The following is a 20,202-nucleotide window of genomic DNA, read 5'->3' on the forward strand; positions in this document are numbered from 1 at the left end:
TTCATCCTAATTCTTCTTTTCTTCTTTTCTCTCTCTTTTTTTAATTTAGAGAATCCCTTTCAGTATTTCTTTTAGAATGGGTTTAGTATTGCTGTACTCTTAGCTTTTGTTTGTTGGAGACCTTCTTTATTTCCCATTTAATTTTAAATGATATTCTTGCTGGATAGAGTATTCTAGGTTGCACATTTTATCCTTTCAGCACTTTAAATATATCTTGCCACTGCCTTCTGGCCTGTAGTGTTTCTGTAGAGAAATCAGCTGATAGCCTTATTGGGGTTCCCTTATAATTAATGCTTTGCTTTTCTCTTGCTGCCTTGAGAATCCTCTCTTTATCTTCACCTTTTGCCATTTTTATTATACTATGTCTTGATGTGAGCCTGTTTGGGTTCAACTTGTTTGGGGCACTCTATGCTTCTGGTATCTTGATATCTGTTTCCTTTAGATTTGGAAAGTTTTCAGCCATAATTTCTTCAATTATATTTTCAATCCCATTTTCTTTTTCTTTTCCTTCTGGAATTCCTTATTATATGTAGATTGGACTGCTTTATGTAATCCCATAAGTCTCTTACGTTGCTTTCATTTTTTTTTTCATTTGGTTTTCTGTCTGTTGTCCTGATTGGGTGATTTCCATTATTTTATCTTCCATGTCACTAATTTGTTCTTTTGCATTATTCATTCTGCTCTTTATTGCCTTTAGTTCAGTTTGCATCTCTGCAAATGAGTTTTCTAGTTTTTCTTGGATCCTTTTTATATTTTCCAGTTCCTTTCTAAAGGAATCTGCATTACTGTTCATATCCTCTCTTAATTCCTTCAGTATTTTCAATACCTCCCTTTTGAACTCAATGTCTGTCAGACTGCAAAGGTCTGTTTCACTGTTGACTGCTTTAGGTGAATTCTCCTGTTCTTTTAACTGGGAATGTTTTCTGTGCTTCTTCACCTTGCTTGTGTTTTTCTTTTTCTGTGAGTTTGGGGAAGCCAAACTGTAGTCTTGTATGGTTATTTCTATGCAAGAATACCCCTTTGTATTTTTGGGGTGGTTACTATTTATTTTTGGTATGGGAGTTTGAGTATTTGCCATCTCTTTCTTTGGTGTGAGCAGGCTGTTATCCCCAGGATGCTCAATGTGTTTTCAGGCAGAAGGAGGCATTGGGTAGGGCCGGTATTCAGTGCCTGGTCATTGGGCTCTCAGTAGTAACAAAGACCTTGAGGAAGGTGGCACAGGCTTCTCCTAATTGCAGGACCCTGGGAAGTGGTAATGAGCTCTAGGCAGATATACAATGTGACCAATGCATTTGGCAATAGCAGCAGCAGGGTGCATGAGTTCCCAGGGGAGTGAGAGCAACAACAGCTTGTGTTTGATTGCAGTGCCCTCCTGTGATGTGATTGGAACTGCAGGTGGTGCCTGTTCTTGAATCCCTATTGGGTGCAGGCCTTGACCACCTCTCAAGTCAGTGATAACTGCGGTGGTTTGCCCCTGTCACCTGTATACCCTGCATGTGGATCCATCTCACTTAGTCCACATATGAGGTGCTGAACAGGGTGCTCTTAGTTGATGGATACTTGGAAGTGATAGAGATCAGGGGTGTGGGTACTTCCTGGAATGTTTGGCAGTGTCAGCAGCAGGGTAAGTGTATTCCCAGGGGTGCGAGAGCACTGACAGTTGGTGTTCGGTCACAATGCCCTCCTCTATGGTGCCCTTGAGGTGAATGGGGCTGCAAGTGATTTTTGTTCAGGTATCCCCAGTGGTGGTGGGCCACGGCCACCTCTGGAATCAGGGGTAACTGCAGTGGTTTGCCCCTACTGCTTGCAGACCACATAAGAAGCGCTTTGTCCCACTTAGCCCATGCAGGAGGTCCTGCACCAGTTGCTCCTAGTTGTAGGAACTTGGGAAGAGACAGTGACCAAGTGTCTGGGCATTGCCCAGAGCATTTGGCAGTGGCAACTGCAGGGTAGGTGTGTTCCCAGGGGAGTGAGCGCAACAGTGGATGGTGCTTGGTTGCAGTGCCCTCTTATTTTCTTTTTTGCCAACCACTGATGTGACTGGGGTCACAGGTGGCACCCACTCACAGGTCCCCAGTGGTGGTGAGCCATGCCTCCCTCTGGCCTCTGAGATGACTGCCACAGTTTGTCCCTACCACCTATAGATAGTTCAAGAGGCGCCACATTGCACTTAGCCCCCTTATGCCCTTAGCCCACACAAGAGGTGCCTGGCCACTGGTAGCCTGCACAAGAAGTGCCCAGTCTCCCCTAAATGAACAAGAGGCTTCTCACTGCCCATATCCTCTGCAAAGCCACCCCGCCCTCTAAGCCTGTGGGCAAGTGCAGGCTCTGGAGCAGGGAGTTTCCTATGCTGGCCCACCCCTTTTCCTCTCCTCTCCCCAACAATGGTGCCTTACCTCTCCTGCATTCCCCTCCTTAGCCCCTTATGCCAGCCCCAGTCTTCTCCCTGGGTCTGACCTCTAGAGCCTGAGTCTCAGCGCCCAGCCCCTCCCTGTCTGAGTGTCTCAGGCTGTGGTGTCCAGGCCAGTGATGCAGATGATCTATTCAGTTCTCACTCTGCTTTAATGTTCTCAGTCCAGCTGCTGTGCTTTTCTCAGAAACTTTGAGGTCCTGCCAACTCAGCTGATCTTTGGTCAGTTAGGTGGCTTCCCAGGAGGTGGGTTCCTTTTCTCCACATAGCTACCTCTTGGGAATGCTAGTCCCATCCTGATTCCTTTTCTCTCTCTTTTTTTCTTTTGTTCTCCCCAGTTATGTCAAGAATTTCTTGCTCTTTATGGAGGTTTAGCTTCTGCCAGCATTCAGTTGATGTCCTGTGAGAGTAGTTTTATAAGTAGATGTGTTTTTTTGATGTGTTTGTGGGAGAAGGTGTGAGTGACCTCTTATTCCTCTGCCATCTTGCTCCACCCTCCCAAGTCTTACTTTGGTTTTGTTGTGATTTTTTTTGTATTCAGTTTACCTCTGTGAAAGGAAATGCAACTAGTGTGGATAATAAGTTAAAACATGAAACACTCTAATTTTTTTTTCAGTTCAAGTGTTGTTTATTAATCTCTACTTTCATGAAAACAAATAGACTATCTCCAGCAACAACAAAAGCTAACTTGTGCAGAAATGACAGTCAGCCTTTTGTTTTTATATCCGGTACAACCATATCCAAGGGACCTGTATCTTTGTATCTGTTTAATATCATATGTATGGAGAGTGAATGCAAATGCTGCTGACAAATACTTTACAAAGTTAAGTATATCTTGAGAGTTTTTCTTGTTTGGTTGAGGGTTTTTCAGTTTGCTAAGACAAAAATTGCTTCCAGCACTTGAAATGTGATCACATTGTTTAGATACAGATCCTCAAGTGTCCTGAATCACAGATATGTATCTTAAATGTCAGTGGGGACTGTTTGTGTTAATCCATCCTTTTTCAGACAAACATGCCCTTGGCAGTTCCACTCAGGCTGCAGTGATACTTTTTAATTGACAATTTAAAATTTGTAACATGCAATGCCTCTATTCCTAATCCCCAAACCATATTTATGTCTCCTGTAAGTCATAAGACAGCCAAGGACACCAAGGTCTTTAAGTTTCAAGAGCCTGTGGGATCTGGAATGTATATCAGCCTGTACATATGTAACCTGCTGAGAAATAGCAGTGGTGCAGAAAAATATGGTTCTATTTCTTGATCAGTATAAGTTAAATAGTTCTTTATTTCCTCACTTTCATTATGTATTTCTAGCTCAATGCTGTGAAACCCACTGACAGTAAATCCCTGGAAACTAGGGTGTGAGAGAATTTGTTTACTTGTAGGGAAATTGCAATTACCCCCTACAGTTTTTTGGGATACAATTTGCAGACCACTTGAATTGAGTGTATTTTTACCAAGGACACTTTAAAAAAAATATTTGCTTGTGATAGAATTTATCAGTTCCTCTTAATATGTAAGGCAGGGGAAGATTGTTGACTGGAGGAGGTTGCTGTTATGTTAGTAAATAGCAGATATAAAACTATCTTTGGTTGCTAAGACCTAGCAGGATTGAATGAAAGTAGGGGCAATTTGTGAAGAGAGTGAGAACAGAAAATGACTTACTGAATATTTAAAAATAAGCAAAAGATGTGGTTATGATCCCATCTCATACATAAACACCATGAAAAGCTAATCTTTTTGATGATTTCACAACACTTTTATAGTAACACTAGAATAAAAAGGTTTTCTTTAATTTTAATTTTTAAAAATTTCTCTGAAAGTAAAAAGAGAAAGGGTGTCACTTTGAACTGTATAGCCCCCCTTTTTTTTCTGTCAGAGACATAGGAATGGGAAGTTCAAACAAATGGAAGCAAGAAAATTGATATCTTAAGGAAGTTTTCTTTTTCTGAAAAATCAGAAAAGAGAAAAAAAATAAAAACTTCAGCAATTATTTAAAGTAATTTTGATATAATTTGTAACCACTATAATTTGTAGATAACACAGTGAAGCATGTGCAGAAAACACTATAGTGTAATAGATTAAGCAAAGGATTATATGATAAAACATGGGTTCTAATTGACAACTTTAAGAATATTTTAGTATTAACTAAAAACCTTCAATAATCTATTTTTTAATCTGAAAAATGAAGATAGAATAGTGAAGGAAAACTGCCTTAACAGTTTTGAAAGCTTTTGAGAGGAATAAGTAAAACATTTAATTAGAGAATTTTTTTAAAAGTTAAAAATAGAGTGACAGTCCAATCCGGCACCATAGAGTAATTGGTACTAGACATGACCTTCTAAAATACAACAAAATAGTATAAAAGTAGGCAAAATATCTGTGGCAACTCCTTTTAATCATTGGACAAAAGGCAACATAGGACTTAATCCTCTGTGGAAGAGAAACATGTGAAATGAGCCTAAAGACCCCCTGACTTTGTGCCTGGGGGCACTTTCCTGACTGTGGCACAGGGAAGTGAGGCCTGACAGATGTAATGGTCCCTCTGAGGTTAATTTGCACAGAGAGGATTTCTGGGATACAGAGCATCTGGAATTCATGAGCAGGATTCTGAAGATAGTCTCTCTAAGCAGTTAGGTTAGGTTAGGTAGAAGTCAGTGAAGGGCTCAGCCTTGAGTCCTTGATAGACTTCTGGGATGTACATTCACAGGGTGAGACTCTGCAAGGTTGAGAAGATAATAGCTGCTCCTGGCTAATTAATGTTTCTAAAGTAGAACACTATCAGAAAACATGGTTGTTTTAGCCCACCCAGATGGAGAGAACTTCTGAACAATGTTGCATTTAGTTGAGATAACATCTCAAAAAACAAAAAAGGATGCTTTAAAATCCAATTATAGAACTAAGTTAAAACCTAGCATAGTTTTTCTAGGAAAAAAATATTAAGACTAACAGGATAAAGAAAATCTGCAAGTGATTAAAATGCCTTCCAGAGCAGATGTCAACACTTTTCAAAGAACAGCAACAGACGCTAAATCTCTGTGTCATTGGCAACATCCAGCATGCAATCAAAATCTACTTGATATGTGAAAAAAATGGAAAAATATTACACCTAGACAAGGGAGAAGACAGTGAAACCAGTTCTGAGATTACCTAGATGTCAGGATAAATAGACAAGAACTTTAAAATAACTGTTATAAATATGCTTAAGGAAATAGGAAAAATAGACATAGTGAATGATTAGATGGTAAATCTCATTGTAGGTATAGAAACTTTAAATAAGAAACAAAAGGAAATCTAAATATACTTAAGAAAATGAGGTTAAACATATATAGTAAAAATTGTGTGTAGATTAGAGTCCAGGGTCAATTGCCACATAACAATAAGTTAAAGGAATGATCTAAGAAAGCTATAATTAACTTCCTGAATTTTGAGGGATTTTTTTTTTTTTTTGGGTAGTAGACCAGGAACAGTAATTTTAATGAGGAGAATTCTGTACATAAAAGAAAAAAAAAGTAGTGGAAATAAATATGACTAATTCTTATATGCCTGGTCTGGAATGGAGAATTATTACTGAATAAAGAGACACCATTTCTGAGAGACTTGAAGATACAGTTTTGTGACATATGAAAGTGATTTGAACATATTATACCTACATACCTCTATGTTATGCAGAACATTTCCTGAGGAGGTTAACATTCTACCTGTAATAGATTGCATCATCAAACCATTGAAAGTAACAATTTAAATAAAGTATAATAATTTCTTCTGAGAGCCGCATGCTCACTCCCATACTTGTTTCATTTTTCTGCTCAAATATCACCTCATCAGTGGGAAATTTCTCAATACTCATTGTGAAATAGCACCCTTTACATCTTGATCTTGGTGCTCATATAATTAAATATTAAATACTAATTAACGGAGCTACACACATAGATTTAAGTACTTCACTCTGTGTAGGTTATAACTCAAGAAAAATATGAAAAAATAGCATTGCCCTACTTATTTTCTCTACTTTGCATCATAGTATTTAGTATATGGCATACATACTCAAGGGCCATGTGGGTGTTATTCCTGTTTTGTTTGCTCTTGTATGTACATGCCCAGAGCAGAGCTTGTACATAGTAGATACTGAATGCTTAGTCATGGTATGAACGGATGATTTCTCAGAATTTGATGCTGCTGCTGTTAACTATGATTCTACAGGAAAGAAATGTACCATGATGTTTGAAATACATATATGAAACATTTTCTGAAGGTTCATTTTAGACTAGTTTTCTGGATAATTCAAGTTTCAGAACACTTTAATTAAATGTCCAGAAAAATCACATTTGACGAGTATTATTTGCACATCAAATATATGTTGAACGGCTAGTGAAAAGGAAAAAAAATATATAAGCATGAAACAACGCAAGCTTAGACCATTTTAATATAAAATTGAGAATGGAAAATTACCCAGGTTATAACAGGTTTGAAAATTTTTTATAATGTGAGAGAATGGTAGAAGAAAAAATTATTTCAGGTTAAGCCTGAAAAAAACAGAAATAGGATTCTGATATTATTTGAACCTGGGCAACTTGAAGGGTGCCAGTTTAGGGAGGAGTACCTCGCATTCTATCAAGTTTAATTTCAGTTCTTTTCAGTGCTGCTATAAAACAGGAAACACAGATTTTGGTTTCAGCTGGATTATGCTACTTCAGAGAATCGTTAAGACAACAAGAAAACAGGTTCTTCTATATCCTCTAATCTGGTGGAACTCTTAGCCAGCTCCTTCTAATAGCAGTAAGTTACTTAGTAATAGTGATAGTTTCATTGTGATATTTTGCATATAGGCTATAAGGGAGAAAGTTTTCTTCAAGGAATTTTTATCTATAGAAAAATTAGTAATACTAATTTATTACTAATGTCATTAGTGTTGATACAACAATAATCAATTTCAATTAAACCTTAGTATAATATCAAATCAAAATACTGATATCAAGTATTTACTTCTAGTAATTCTGTTTAGTTATATTTACTGTCAAAAAAGGAGAAATATGTGGTGGTTGATTTTTTTTATGTCAAATTGGCTATATATGTAGACAAGATGGTTATTGAAACAGTATCTGGATATTTCTGTGAGAATATTTTTGGCGAGATTTACATTTCAATCAGTGGACTTTGAGTAAAGCATATTGCCATTCATAATGTGAGTGGACCTCATCTAATCAACTGAGGGCTGGAGAAGAACAAAGGGCTGACCTGTCCAGAGCAAGAGGGAATTCATCAGCCAATGACCCTTGGGCTCTATCTGCAACATTGCCTTTTTACAAGTAGACTGCCTTCAGACTCACATTGAAATTTTTTCCTAGGTGTCTATCCTGCCACTCTCCTTATCAGATTTCGAACTCATTGAACCATCATGATCTCATGAGCCAACTCCTAAAATACTTTTCTTTGTATATACATATCCTCTTCTTTTGTTTCTTGGAAGAACCCTTACTAATACAATATATAGTCATGAAGTTTAATAAGATAATATGTACATTGAGGGAATTTATGATAATACAGTTTATCTCTTGTACAGTTAAAATCATTAGCATTTAAATTAAGAAAGTTGACCTACACTTGCTTGAATGAAAGGTAAATTAAAAAGCTGCTATATATTTTAAATTCTTATATGAAATTTTAAATATGAACTTAGATATAAATTGTAATTTAGTAAGCTTACTTAGTACACGTTGTATAATAAATTTTGTACTTTAAAACTGTTTATTAATTGATTACTTGTTAGGAACTTTAAGGTTTTGCACATGTTTTCTTCTGTCTTGCATCACAATTTACATATTAGAGAATAGGTCTTTAAAATTCTCCTAATAGCTATCTTAACAAAGATAATGTTAAAACTGTGAATAGATGACATTATATATTAGAATATATTTTATTTGAAATTCTAACTTACTAGCTTTGAATATCTATTGGTTTGACAGAAAAAAAAACTTCTATATAATTGGGTAGATAGCATTTTAGCACTCTTACATAGATCATTTATTCTAGTGTGTATCAAAATAACTCTTCCATAGAAAATAAAATGAATAAACATAAGTTTATTTGTCTATTTTTAAAGAAGAACTATGCCTTCAAATCATACTCTCATGAATGCATTTATTCATGGGATATTAATAACTAGTTCTATGGGACTTCAATTTCTATGAATACATTTGCTCAGATGGTCTGATTTTGATATATAGCAAAAATAATCATTTCCTAATGATTATAGCCTATGTGAATAATATAAAAATACAAGAAAACATGTGTGGTTTAGAAATATATTTTAAAAAATGGAATGAACTGCTAAAACGTGAAGGGAAATTAAAATTATTCAGTTAAATCTAATGGCAATGTGTCCTTCAAACAGCATAAGAACTTGAAAAGTGCCCGAAAACACTGAGAAATTTTCCTACCCAAAGCAAAGGGAAGTTTGGGTTTGAATTTAAGTGAACTTGAAATACAGGCTATACTGTATAAAATGGGTTGTGCATGTCTGAAAATTTGGGAACTTCTCGTAGGCACAGGAGTGGTTTTTGACAGGATTGTTTTGTTTTGTGGCTTGGTTGTTTGAAATTCTTTTGACAACATGGCAGGAATTTTAGGGCTCTGAAAACCTTGTTGTACTTTGTAATACTTAGAGGAGGTGATAGGGATGACTTACATAACTCTCCTGGTTTCTATTTTGTCCCCATTATCAAGTATTTCACTTTGGTTACTGCAGATTCATCAAGCACCTATTTCAGCTGAGGTAGTTTTTGTTTTATTTTTAAGTAGTTTGTGTTTAGATACCCCTTAATATAAGTTGATGATTAAATATTACTATTTATGTGTAATTTATTAAATTCCTACTACCTGCTGTGAACTCCACTAAATGCTTTACACCTACATTATGCATTTAATGCTTACAACCCATGAAGTGGTTACTAGGATTCTCTCTAAATAAGTACACTAGGGCTTAGATATATTACTTGACTTTGCCTAATATCTTGCTGCTAATTAAGTAATACAGTCAATATATTTATGTCAAGCTATAATCACCTTCTCAAAATGTATTTTTAATGATTTAAAAAGCTTAGTTAATAGCATTTATTATATCTTCTATGTTTCTTATTCCATTTCTAAACTGTTGTCATTATTATGTTACCAAAGACTACCAGCATAATTTTGAAGTGATATAAAAATCAAATCATTACCTTTATACTTTATCACTTTACCTGTAATTTTTATAAATATTTTCAAGTCATCATAGATACTGAGGAGTCAGAAATTTACCACATCTCATTGGAGATTGTTAAATTATGAAGAGACTTTGGGTGAAAGATTGGAAGAGTAGTATACACTGTTTGAAAATTAAATGTAATTCTTAAGGTGAAGATGCCTTATTTTGTAGAAACAGAGATCAAGCCTTGGGTGAGTTCTCCAAAACAGAGCATAGTTTATTTCCCCTAGAGGCAATTTTTCCTTTTGGTAAATTTCCCAAATATATTAACATTGCTTAATTCTACATATGGTCTCTTGCCAGGGATATCTATTGCATACATATTTTATAAGACCGAAAAAGACTCTTTTGATGGCAGGACACAACACAGTGACTTTCATATAGCTGAAAGACAGAATTCCTTGTTCTCACATATCCAAATAGAGAAAAGTGCCAGGCAAGGCCACCCAGTGGATTGTACTTTGAGACAGGTTAACAACCAGTTGGAGTTACTGGGGCAGCTTATGTGTGGCAAGAAGGTTGAGTTAGCTAGTATTTGATCAATGGCTAATTTGATCAATATCTCAAGCTATGGTTGTGGTGACAGTCCCTCTTTGTCTGCTACTTTACTCTGGGAAGTGAGGGCTAGTACACAGCAGCACTGGAGTGTGAGCACCAAATAAATGAAGTATTGGGGTATAGACTTAATCAGTTGCTCAATAAAGGGAACTGACCAACTTGAAATTAAGACCTCGAAACCAAGTCAAGAGAGCATCAGAAAACAACAAAACAAAAACGAAGCTATATTATAATTGAACTCTTGATGTCTTGATGTAAGTTTTAAGCTTAGTTATTTGGGGGTATTTGAGTGATCCAACTAGTAGAAGAGACTTTGATAGAGTACGGTGTAAGTTTCCCTAAACTTACAAAGGAAACATTTTTAATTGAAATATACTTGCTATATAATATTATATGTCTCAGGTGTTCAATATAGTGATTCACACTTTTTAAAGGTTATATTCCATTTATATTTATTATGAAACATTGGCTGTATCCCTTACGTTTTACAGAAAACATTTTATTAGTAAAATGGAGGAAAGCAAGTTGAAGTATAAAAAATACCTTATAGTCTGGCTGGTAACAAAGTTTCCCACTATATAATCTTAGCCACGAAAATAGCTCTGGAATTTTAGCATCTTTAGCAATACTTTGGTGGAGTTGTAGAGGGTATTTTATATTACAATAATATCTTGGTGTATTCCTTGGGTCAGAGTGGCAGGCCAGCAGTTATGCTTTTGGAAGGTCTGAACTGATAGTTTAGTAAGGTGAAGTGGTATTTTTTGTAACCAAAAGGAAAGAGTGGTTATGCTGGTCTTGACCAGCATCATAGGGCGAGATCAATGTGGAAAGATGGATGGCAGGAATAGGAGAAGTTGCTAGAGAGTGGGAGTTCTCTTCCCAGGGGGTTAAGGTGTGGACCAATGTAAATAAAGTGCCTTCTGGGGAAAAGCAATGATCGACATTACTATTTAGGATGGCACAGATACTCAACTCTATCAGATATCCTTTCAAGCATGAGAGTGTAGAGCTATACATTTTGACAGAGATCCAGGAGTATAGGAGGATCAAGGAATCTTTGGTAAGGAGATTATGAGATAAATAGTGAACTCATGAGATGTAATAAAATCCTTAATATGTAAGGAAGAGAAGCAATTAACTGTGTGGATTGTGGTTTGTGTTGAGGTGAAGTTGTCTCTGGTGCAAAGAGTAAAGTCTTCTCCAGTAATGAGGTCTTGGGCTAGGGCATTGTGCTCTGAAGTGATGTTTTCTCCTGGATGATAAAGGGGTGACTTCCTATGCTACTGCAATGTCATCTAGGATGTGTGACTGGAGAATCCTTTACCTACTTAGGTTGATGTGGGTCATGGCTTTGTATAATCCTTGGGATTATAATATATCTGAGCCACTTGTGGAATTTGAAGGCAACTTTGGACCTGGGAACTCGACTTGCAAATATCTTTTAAGTCAAGGGACCTTGAGGGTGCACAGCTAGCAAAGGTAATGCCAGTGTGGATGATATTGTTATAATTAGACCATAGTGCTGGAATCTGCCTGGCATGATTAATGCCCTAAGGGTGACTGAATCTAAAACTCACAACAGTATAAAGTTTTGCCCAGATAGCTGATCAAAGGTGTTCTCCTGAAATAGATTTTAAAAAATAGGTTTTAAATCATATGGCCTGATTTAGGTGCATAGAGTTAATCAAGTGTCAGATTGTTTTCCAGTTAAAATATCTATGGCTGAAGCTGAAGCTTTAGCATAAGCCTATTGGCATGCCTTCCAATTGAGTCAGTGACTGTAGACCCTTGTCTCAGTTTTTGGTTCGATTGGTGACAGGCAAGCCAGGGAGGTCTTGTATCAGCCAAACTAGATGACATGGGGCATTGAGCATTTACTGTGTTTGGCTGAAAGAATGGATTATTTGGAGGGCTTGGGCCTCTGGATCACATATTGATGAAGTTACCCAGATCAAAAAAATAACACCAACAGTCAAGAGAATGGGGTGTAATTGCACTTGACAGGCTTTTGTTGCATGATGTTGATTTTTCTCTACCCTGTATTACTACTACAGTTTTATCATTATAGGATATAGTATTGATTCCATTATTATATTTAAATTTGTTTTTCATTTATAAGTGGAGTTGGGATTTTGGTTGGTTTTGTTTTTTGTTTTTTAGTGTCTCTTCTTGGAAGTCTGCACTATCTGTGGGAAAGTCCTGGGAACATTAATTTTAATTTTGTGGAGAGGATCAGAAGGAAAGCCTGAATTAATTATCCATTCCCTAACACCTGAATATTGGGGAAGATTTTCAGGGGCAGTGGAAAGTTTAGTCTTACATGGATCTTGTATCAGCTGGTGTTATGAATTTGTCAAATTAATCCTTATTAAGTCAAGCACAAGGTTTAGAACAGCACACTGTGGTTTAACAACAAATCACAGCAAGAGTTGATATACAGAAGTTTATCAGTCAGTTCCTGGAGGAAGTACCCAGCATGCCTCCAGGGACCACATGGGGCTATCAAGGCAGAGAACAGACAGAGAGAGGTAGAGCCTGGGGCACATGTCTTTATTAAATTCTGTGGATAGAGTTCTTTGGATTGGTCAATACAAGCCAGAAAAATCAGGGATTGGTAAGCAGCAAAGGATTTTATTGAAGGGATGCTAAAGTGAAAGTTATATCAGGAATTTACATTTGTTTGTGACTCTACAGGCTGCTCTCTGTGGCGTATGCTTTCATGAGAAACTAGTATCAGTTTAAGGTCACTGTGGGCTGCATGGCCAAACCAAAACATTCTAAGGCAGCAACACCATGGAATAGCTTATGTAAACTCTTGATAGAAGGCAGGTGCCTGGCACATGAGGCAATCTATGGTTAACTGTAACTTCATAAGTTATAAAACGACAAATGGACACTAGAATGGGTCTCTAGCTTGTCCCAGGCCTTAATATTCTTCATTCAAATCTCCTTGGCTTACATGGAATATGTCAGGGGGACCATATTTTACTCCATCCTGTATCAATAAAGTCTCAATAGCTTAGTGCTGAGGTTTTGCTTTCATGACCTAAGTCATGATTGGTAACTAGGTGAGGAGAGTCACAGGCTCAGGGTCTGTAAGATTTTATTTTCAGAAGAGACCAAGTATGTAGCCATCAATTTTCATTCTTATATACAGCATAAAGGTGAAAAGGGACATTTTTTACATTAGAAGCCCATGGAGAATTTATGCCATCACAGGCAGCCCCGAGATTCTAGGAGGCATACAAGGAGGTTACCAAAGGCTCTGCAAAGGAGTCTCAGAGGGCACTAATAGGAATGCCCATTGATTTTCTTTTCTTTTCTTTTTAATTTATTTTTTTCCACTGTACAGCATGGGGGCCCAGTTACACATACATGTATACATAATTTTTTCTCCCATTGTCATGCTGAAATGTAAGTATCTAGACATAGTTTTCAGTGCTACACAGCAGGATCTCATTGCTAATCCATTCCAAAGGCAATAGTTTGCATCCCTTAACCCCAAGCTCCCACTCCCTTTCACTCCCTTCCATTCCCTCCCCCTGGGCAACCACATGTCTATTCTCCAAGTCCATGATTTTCTTTTCTGTGGAAAAGTTCATTTGTGCTGTATATTAGTTACCAGATATGAGTGACATGATATGGTATTTGTCTTTCTCTTTCTTTTTTTTTTTTTTTTTTTTTTTTTATTAAATTTTATTTTCCCACTGTACAGCAAGGGGGTCAGGTTATCCTTACATGTATACATTACAATTACAGTTTTTCCCCCACCATTTCTTCTGTTGCAACATGAGTATCTAGACATAGTTCTCAATGCTATTCAGCGGGATCTCCTTGTAAATCTATTCTACTTGTGACTGATAAGCCCAAGCTCCCGATCCCTCCCACTCCCTCCCCCTCCCATCAGGCAGCCACAAGTCTCTTCTCCAAGTCCATGATTGATTTTCTTTTCTGAGGAGATGTTCATTTGTGCTGGATATTAGATTCCAGTTATAAGTGATGTCATATGGTATTTGTCTTTCTCTTTCTGACTTATTTCACTCAGTATGAGATTCTCTAGTTCATCCATGTTGCTCCAAATGACATTATTTTGTTCTTTTTTATGGCTGAGTAGTATTCCATTGTGTACACATACAACATCTTCCTAATCCCATCGTCTGTAGATGGACATTTGGGTTGTTTCCATGTCCTGGCTGTTGTGAATAGTGCTGCAGTGAACACGCAGGTATATGTGTCTTTTTTAAGGAAAGTTTTATCTGGATATATGCCCAAGAATGGGATTGCTGGGTCATATGGTAGTTCTATGTATAGACTTCCAAGGTACCTCCATACTGTTCTCCATAGTGAACAGTACTAGCTTACATTGCCACCAACAGTGCAGGATGGTTCCCTTTTCTCCACAGCCCCTCCAGCATTTTTTATTTGTGGACTTATGAATGATGGCCATTCTGACTGGTGTGAGGTGGTATCTCATGGTAGATTTACTTGCATTTCTCTAATAATCAGGAATATTGAGCATTTTTTCATGTCCTTGTTGGCCTTCTGTATATCTTCCCTGGAGAAATGTTTATTCAGGTCTTTGGTCATTTTTCCATTGGGTTGTTGGCTTTTTTTGCTGTTGAGCTGTATAAGTTGCTTGGATATTCTAGAGATTAGGCCCTTGTCAGTTGCATCATTTGAAACCATTTTCTCCCATTCTGCAGTTTGTCTTTTTGTTTTCTTTTTGGTTTCCTTTACTGTGCAAAAGCTTGTCAGTTTGATTAGGTCCCATTGGTTTATTTTTGCTCTTATTTCTGTTGCCTTGAGAGACTGACCTGAAAAAGTGTTCATGAGGTTGATGTCAGAGAATGTTTTGCCTATGTTCTCTTCTAGGAGTTTGATGGTGTCTTTTCTCACATTTAAGTCTTCCAGGCATTTTGAGTTTATTTTTGTGCATGGCGTGAGGGTGTGTTCTAGTTTCATTGATTTGCATGCAGTTGTCCAGGTTTCCCAGCAATACTTGCTGAATAGACTGTCTTTTTCCCATTTTATGTTCTTGCCTCCTTTGTCAAAGATTAATTGACCATAGGTGTCAGGGTATATGTCTGAGTTCTCTACTCTGTTCCATTGGTCTGTATGTCCGATTTGGTACCAGCACCACACTGTCTTGATGGCTGTGGCTTTGTGGTAGTGCCTGTAGTCTGGGAGAGTTATGCCTCCTGCTTGGTTTTTGTTCCTCAGGATTGCTTTGGCGTTTCTGGGTCTTTTGTGATTCCCTATAAATTTTTGGATTGTTTGTTCTAGTTCTGTGAAAAATGTCCTGGGTAATTTGATAGGGTTTGCACTGCATCTGTAGATTGCTTTGGGTAGTATGGCCATTTTTACAATACTAATTTTGCCAGCTCAGGAGCATGGAATATCTTTCCATTTCCTTACATCTTCTTTTATTTCCTTGGTTAATGATTTATCGTTCTCGGCATATAAGTCCTTTACCTCCTTGCTCGGGTGTATTCCCAGGTATTTGATGTTTTTGAGGTGCAATTTTAAAAGGTATTGTATTTTTATATTCCTTTTCTAGTATTTCATTGTTAGTATATAGAAATGCAACTGATTTCTGAATGTTAGTCTTATATCCTGCTACTTTGCTGAATTTGTTGATCAGTTCAAGTAGTTTTTGGGTTGAGTCCTTAGGGTTTTCTATGTATCATGTCATCTGCATTCAGTGACAGTTTTACCTCTTCTTTTCCTATTTGGTTGCCTTTTATTTCCTTTTTTTTTTTCTAACTGCTGTGGCTAGGACTGTGTTGAATAGTGTTGGTGAAAATGGACATCCATGTCTTGTTCCAGATTTTAGTGGTAAGGCTTTCAGCTTTTCTCCATTGAGTATTATGTTTGCTGTGGGTTTGTCATAAATGGCTTTGATTATGTTAAGGAATGTTCCCTCTATACCCACTTTGGTGAGAGTTTTTATCCTAAAGTGATGTTGAACTTTGTCAAATGTTTTTTCTTCCTCCATAGAGATGATTATATGTTTTTTGACTTTTCTTTTGTTAATGTGTATGATATTGATTGATTTGCATTATGTTAAACCATCCTTGTGCACCTGGGATGAATCTCACTTGGTTGGGGTGTATGATCTTTTTTATATGTTGATGGATTTGGTTGGCTAAAATTTTGTTGAGAATTTTTGTGGCTATATTCATCAAAGTTACTGGCCTATAGTTTTCTTTTTTGGTAGTAATTTTGGTTTTGTTAATAAGGTGATGGTGGCATCATAGAATGTCTCTGGGAGTGTTCTTTCTTCAAACTTTCAGAAAAGTTTAAGGAGGATGGTATAAATTCCTCTTTGTATGTTTGGTAGGATTCTTCTGTGGAGCCAACTGATCCTGGACTTTTATTTGTAGGTAGTGTTTTTATGACGTACTCAGTTTCATTTCTAGTGATTGGTCTTTTCAGTTGATCTATTTATTCTTGATTCGATTTTGGCAGATAGCAAGCCTCAGAAAGTTGGCCATTTCTTCTATGTTGTTAAATTTGCTGGCATATAATTGTTCATAGTATTTTCTTATGTTTTTTTTTTGTATTTCTGCAGTATCCATTTTGATTTCTTCTTTTGCATTTACTGTCTTTATTTCTTACTGCCTTCATTTGGGTTTTTTTCTCTCCTCTTCTTGGTGATTCTGGCCAGAGAGTTGTCAAATTTGTTTGTCAAAGAACCAGCTCTTTGGTTTGATTTTTTTCTATTGTTTTTTGAATCTCTATTTTATTGATTTCCTTTTTGAACTTTATGATTTCCTTCCTTCTGCTGCCTTTAACTTTTGTTTGTTCTTCTTTTTCTAATTCAGGTGGTGGGTTAAGTTGTCAATTTGAGTTTTTTCTTCTTTTTTGAGGAAGGCCTGTATTGCTATGAACTTCCCTCTGAGCACTGCTTTTGCAGCATCCCATAGATTTTGAGTGGTTGTGTTTTCATTATCATTTGTCTCGAGGTTTTTTTTCCTCTGTGTTCTTTTTATTTTATTTTATTTTAAATTGTAATCAATTGTTATTTCCCCAGTACATTTTTTTCTACTGTACAGATGTTTTTTAATTTCCTTCTTGATTTCCTCACTGACCCTTTGGTTTTTTAGTAGCATGTTGTTTAATCTCCATGTAGTTTTTTTTTTTCTCATTTCTTTTCCTGTGGTTGATTTCTACTTTCATGCCACTGTGGTCAAAGAAGATACTGGAAATAATTTTTATACACTTAAATTTGTTGAGGTTAGCTTTGGCCCCAATATGTGACTGATCCTTGAGAATGTTCCATGTGCACTTGAGAAGAATGTATATTCTGATTTTTTTTGGATGCAATGTCCTGAAAATGTTGGTTAAGTCTAACTTTTCTATTGCTTCCCTTAGGATCTCTGTTGCCCAATTGATTTTCTGTCTAGTGATCTGTCCATTGATGTGAGTGGGGTGTTAAAGTCTCCTACTATGATTATATTCCCATCAATTTCTCCTTTTATGTCTGTTGGTATTTGTTCTAGGTATCTGGGTGCTCCTATATTAGGACCATATACATTGCCAATTGTAATATCCTCTTCTTGAATGAATCCTTTTACCATTAAATAGTGTCCTTCCTTGTCTTTCTTTATGGCCTTCATTTTAAAGTCTATTTTGTCTGATATGAGTATTGCAACTCCTCCTTTCCTTTCTTGTCAATTGACCTGGAATATCTTTTCCCATCCCCTCATTTTCAAATTATATGTGTCCTTTGCCCTAAGGTGAGTTTCTTGCAGACAGCAGATTGAAGGTTTTTGGTTTTTTAATCCAATCTGCCATGCTGTGTCTTTTGATGGAAGAATTCAGTCTATTGACATTTAAGGTGATAATTGATAGATATGTATTTAGTGCCATTTTAAACCTTTTTTTCCAGTTAATTTTATGTTTTTCCTTTCTTCCTTTCTTTTTTCAGTTGGATGTTTTCCATTTATTTTATGCTTGTGTACTTTTTTTTCAGTTTTTGTGAAAGTAATATTTGGTTTTGATTTGTGGTTGCCGTTTTTTAATTGTGTTAACTCCTTCCTATATCTGCTTGCTTTAGCCTGATAGTCATTTATGCTCAAACATATCAATAAAAAAAAGAGTTTAGGTTGTCTTATGTTCTTTCCCCACATTCTATGAGTTTGAAGTCATTTTTTTAACATCTTAATGTTTGTCCTTTTCCTGTTCCTTGTGTTTATCATCCCTTTTCAGTAGGTTTTTTCCCCCTTTTAGATCTGTGTACTTGCTTCTTTAAGTGATTGCTTTCCAATTGTGATTCCCTCCATCCTATTTCTTCTTACTTCTTTTTTATTTAAAGAAGCCTTTTCAGCATTTCCTTTAGAACAGGTTTAGTATTGCTGTAGTCTTTAGCTTTTGTTTTTTGGATAAATTCTTTATTTCTCCTTCTTTTTTAAATGATATTCTTGTTGGATAGAGTATTCAAGGATGCAGATTTTTTCCTTTTAGAACTTTGAGTATATCTTGCCGCTCTCTTCTGGCTGTGATGTTTCTCTAGAGAAATCAGCTGATAGCCTTATGGGGGTTCCCTTATAATTTATGCTTTGTGTTTCTCTTGCTGTCTTTAGAATCCTCTCTTTATATTTAACTTTTGCCACTTTTCATATAATATATCTTGGTGAGGGCCTGTTTGGGTTCAACTTTTTAGACCCTCTGTGCTTCCTGTATCTTGACATTTGTTTTCTGTAGATTTAGAAGGTTTTCAGCCATAATTTCTTCAAGTATATTTTTAATCCCTTTTTCTTTTTCTTCCCCCTTTGGAATCCCTATTGTGTGTAAATCAGCCTATTTTATACTATCCCACAGGTCTCATATTGCTTTCATTTTTTTTTTCATTTGGTTTTCTGTCTGCTCTCCTGATTGGATGAATTCCATAATTCTATCTTGCAAATCACTAATTTGTTCCTCTGCATTATTCATTCTCCTCTTTAGTGACTTTAGCTCTGTCTGTGTCTCTGCTAATGACTTTTCTGATTTGTCTTGGTTCTTCCTTATATTTTTAAATTCTTTTCTAAGGTTTATGTCCACTCTTAATTCCTTCCTATTCATCCTTAATTCCTTCAGTATGTTCATTGTCTCCCTTTTGAACTCAGTGTCTATTCTACTGCAGAGGTCTGTTTCATCATTTGGTGCTTCAGGTGAATTCTCTTGTTCTTTTAACTGGGAATGTTTTATGAACTTCTTGATCTTGCTTATGTTTTTCTTTTTCTGTGAGTTTAGGCAACCCAAACTGTAGTCTTGGAGGGCTATTTCTACGCAAGAGCACCACTTTGTATTTTGTGGGGGGTTACTATTTGTTTTAGGCATTAGAGTTTGGGTATTTTCTGTCTCTTTCTTCGGTGTGAGCAGGCTGTTATCCCCAAGGTGCTGAGCATGTTTCCAGGGAGAAGGAGGCAATGGGTAGGGCTAGTATTCAGTGCCTGATTGCTGGGCTCTTGACAGTAGCAAGATCCTGCATGAAGGTTGCACAGGCTACTTCTAGTTGCAGGGTCCTGGGAAGTGGTAATGAATCTTAGGCAGATTTATGAGGTGCCCAGAGCATTTGGCAGTGGCAACAGAAGGGTGTGTGAGTTCCTAGTGTGGTGATAGCAACAATAGGTGGTGTTTGGTTGCAATACCCTCCTCTGTGTTGCCCTCTGAGGTTATTGGGGCTGCAGGTGATATCTTTTCATGGACCCTTAGTGGTGGTGGCCCATGCACACCTCTGGAGTCAGAGATAACTGCAGTGGTTTGCCTCCACCTACTGCAGACCATGCAAGAATCACCCCATCCCACTTATCCCATGCAGGAGATGCTGCACAAGCTGCTCCTAGTTGCAAGGTCCTGGGAAGGGACAATGATCAAGCATCTGGGTGCTTCCCAGAGCATTTGGCCATGGCAGCAGCAGGGAGAGTGTGCTCCCAAGTGTGTGAAATCAACAGCAGGTCATGTCTGGTCACAATGTCCTCCTCAGTGGTGATTTCTGAGTT

Source organism: Sus scrofa, chromosome 2, assembly GCF_000003025.6.
Source record: "Sus scrofa isolate TJ Tabasco breed Duroc chromosome 2, Sscrofa11.1, whole genome shotgun sequence".
Taxonomy (NCBI): Eukaryota; Metazoa; Chordata; class Mammalia; order Artiodactyla; family Suidae; genus Sus; species Sus scrofa.